Below are 3,712 nucleotides of genomic sequence, written 5' to 3'. Positions count from 1 at the left end.
GAAGTCTCTCTCTTGTTGGAGCCCCAGCAGTCCCCAGAGAGAGTGGTGACAGGACCAGTGTAGGAATGGTGCTTTCCGGCTGTCCAGCAAGCTCTGGGCTTTTGACTGTATTTCACCTTTGCTGACAGATGAGGACACCTGAGGTTGGGAGAGGGTCGCCCAGCCATAGCTGGTAGTCATGAGATAGGACTCAGGTCTGGGACCCCATGGCCATTGCCCAGTGCAGGAGAGCATTGTCTGTTAACGACAGGGAGCTGTGGGGCTTGATGGTGAACTTGGGACAGCTCTGTTGTAGTTAAGACATGGGTGAAGCAGAGGAAAAGGGTTCCGGGTGGAAGGACCATCATACACAAAGGTTGAAAGAAAAGCCAGAGAGCACCAACACAGACAGCCAGGGTCTGTACAGAGAGCAGGAGGCGGCAGAGATCAGAGCTCTGGTCTGTGTATCTGTGTGACGTTTAGGAACCACTAGAGCCAGTGTATGCCTGGGACTCAGGGTTGGGAGACGAGACGGAACCCTGCTCCCAGGGACCCCAAAGTCAGCCAGGAGCCTGAGATGGGGAGAGACCAGCAGTGCATGTGAGCTCTTTTTTTATTTTTTAAATGAATTCATTTTTATAACAACAACAATTACTCATTTCAATGAAAATTTACAGAGACTTTGGGTTTCCAGTCATTCACTGTTGTACTTTTCTCCCCTCCCAACCCTCCCCCCTAGTACACTACCCTCTTGGAAAAGTAAAAGAATTCTTTCATTGTTTTACAAACCCTCCCCCAGATCTACTCCACTATGCAGCCTTTGCTCTGGACTCCTGTCATGACAAAAATACCTAATCACATATGCCTTTTAAACAGTTTTCTCCCTCATCTGTTTCAATACAGTATACATTATTGAACCCATCTTTCTCAGTCTCCCCCCAACCCCAGTGTCAGTCCTGTTTTACAACAGTGGCACCATGCAGTATTTGTCCTTTTGTGACTAGGATACTTCACTCAGCATAATGTCCTCCAGAGTCACCCATTTTGAACAATATTGCATGAGTTCCTTGTTTTTCAAGGCAGCATAGTATTCCATTGTGTGAATTTACCACAGCTTCTCTATCAATTTGTTTGTTGATGGGCATTTAGGTTGTTTCCAACTCCTTGCTATTGTGAACAAAGCTACAATAAACATGGGTGTTCGTATATCTATCTGCTTGGATGGTCTCTTTGGGGGTATATTCCCAGTAGTGGAATTGCTGGGTCAAGTGGTAGCTCTGTTTGCAACTTTTTTTAGAAAATGCCATACCACCTTCCACAGTGGTTATACCATTTTATACTCCCACCAACAGTGAATAAGGGTTCCAGTTTCTCTACAACCTCGCCAGCATTTGTTGCTTTGCTGTTCTGTTAAATTTTGCAATTCTTACTGGGGTGAGATGATATCTCATAGTTGTTTTAATTTGCATCTCTCTTAGAGCTAGGGATTTTGAACATTTATTCCTGGGCTTGTTGGCCATCTGAATTCTTCTTTGGTGAAGTGTCTGTTCATACCCTGTGCCCATTTTTCTATTGGATTACTTCCCTTTCTCTTGCTGTGGTGCTCAAGTATTTTAGAAATTCTGAATATAAGTCCCTTATCAGACGTGTCATTCCCAAATACTTTTTTCCCAGTCTGTGGCTTCCCTTTTTACCCTGTTGGAGATATTTTTTGATATGCATAGGGATTTGAGTCTTAGAAGATTCCATTCATCTATTTTATCTTCTGGTTGTAGGGCATGTTAGCTCATAATACCCCGGGATGGTGTCAGGGAGAGCTGTGGTCAGGGGGACGCCTCAGACACCGGCAGCCTCGGAGCCCAGCTTGGAGGGCAGCAGTGGAACGGGGTGGTCCCTCTTGGGTTCAGTCAGCAGCTCTGATGGAGTGGGGACCGGATGGAGCGGGGGAGAGCAGAGAGAACTTGATAGGGCTGAGGAGGGTCTGAGTGGGAGGAGTAGGGTAGGGGCTAGGTGCGTGAGGACACACGGGGCCCCATCTCCACAGTTGGGGTGCATTGGGAAGATGAGTTGTCTGGGGAGCAGCGTTAGGAGAAGGGGAGCTCAGGAGGGCATGATGACTCGCACACGGCAGGGGGTGCTTAGCCGGTTTCATGCGAAGCAGGAGATAGAGCTGGTGGTGGCTGTCAGGAAGGTTCTGACCCACAGTGACCCCGCGTGCAGGACAGCTGCCCCACGGGGTTTTCAGGGCTGTGACCTCAATCACCAGGCCCGTCTCTGGAGGTGGCTCTGAGCCTTGCAGTGAGATTGGAAGAACTTTTTTTTTAAAAAAAAAATTTTATTTTATTTATTTATTTTTTTGTTGTATTATTTTTACGTGTACCATCAAATCAGATCTGAAGGAGATTGCCCCCTCCTTCTCCAGCAGAGCATCTGGTGGATTTGAACCACATACATCTGGAATTGCAGTGCAGCGTCTTGCCACTAGGCCACCAGAGCTCCCTTGGAAGAGCATCTTTAAGTGAATGTTTTTGTCCAGACATTCCTCTCCTCTAGGTCGTATAGCCCTGGTGTACAAGTTGCCGTCCCGGTCGCTTGTGGTTGCTGTGAGGCTGAACCCTGTGACACAGATGTGTCAAATGCGTTAATGGTTGGCTACCCAGTGCGGACTGAGAGTGGGGTGGAGCTCCCTGATTAAACAAGTGTGGAAGGAGGAGTGGCATCCACTTCCATAATAGCTTGTCTCCGGAAACCCTATGAACTTGGAGAGAGGATGAAAGGCACCCAAGCGTCAAGGACTCTCCTTCATAGGGTCGCTATGAGTCGCCTGCAACTCGATGGCACATAACAACAACATCAGGATTGGGTGGCTGGGTGAGGTGGGAGCTAGACTGAGTGCCTTCTCCAAGGGGACACAGCCCAGGACCAGAGGCTTTGGGCCAGGACACACAATGCCTCGACAGGCCATCTAAGCACATGTGACCTAAAGACAAGGGTGGGCTGGGGTATGGGACACAGTGTAGGGAGGGGGCCTGAGGCCACAAGCCCCCTGCTGGCATCCTGCAGTGACACCCTGAGTCCTTGCCAGCTGAGCTGAGTTCCGGCTGCTGGAGAGGCCACAGAAAGTATCCGGAGAGGGGCCAGTGACCTCGGGGTGGTAAATAGTTGTCACAGAATGCTAGCAAGTGACAGAGCCACTGAGAATGATAAAGCAGGGGGTAGTTTTCGGTGGCGGTCAGAGAAACCCTCACCTAGAAACCGGCATGTGAGCCGAGATCATAAGGATGCGGACACCGCAGACCTGCTCCCCTGCTGTCCGCCGGTTCAGATCACGCCGCTTCCGGCCTCTGAGGCTGCACAGCTGGATGGGAGCAGGCTGCCTCGCCTCCCACCCTTGCGGCAGTCAGTGGGTTCACACTGCTGACTTCCAGATTTGTAGCCCAACATTTAACCTGCCACCACGTCAGGGCAAAACAGACTATTCCGTTCCCGGTAACGGGACTTGTCAGCCTTCTGGATTAGCAGCAGAGTGTATGACCCCCCAAGGGAATGAGCTGCATGATTGGGGGGGGCATCTCAGGTGCTGCTTGGATATCAGGAGAAGCATCTCAGGGGCAGTGAGTTCAAGAAGAGATGCAGCCAGGGGGCCTGGAGACGAGGCTGCGCGCAGGGCAGATGGCACAGGGCCTAGGGCTTTGCTTGGAGTGGGGTGGGAGCCCTGGAGGACTGGGGGGTG

The 3,712-nt window shown here is 50.5% G+C and overlaps 1 protein-coding gene across 1 annotated transcript in view; it reads left to right on the top strand.

Annotated features, from left to right (window-relative positions):
* CDC37 (cell division cycle 37) overlaps window positions 1-3,712 on the top strand; it is a 10,814-nt gene that overhangs the window by 4,054 nt on the left and 3,048 nt on the right. The window lies entirely within an intron of this gene.

Source organism: Elephantulus edwardii, unplaced genomic scaffold, assembly GCF_000299155.1.
Source record: "Elephantulus edwardii isolate Elephantulus edwardi_28Jun2011 unplaced genomic scaffold, EleEdw1.0 scaffold00237, whole genome shotgun sequence".
NCBI lineage: Eukaryota > Metazoa > Chordata > Mammalia > Macroscelidea > Macroscelididae > Elephantulus > Elephantulus edwardii.
The sequence above is the reverse complement of the archived record's forward strand: the minus strand, read 5'-3'. Positions and strand labels throughout refer to the sequence as shown.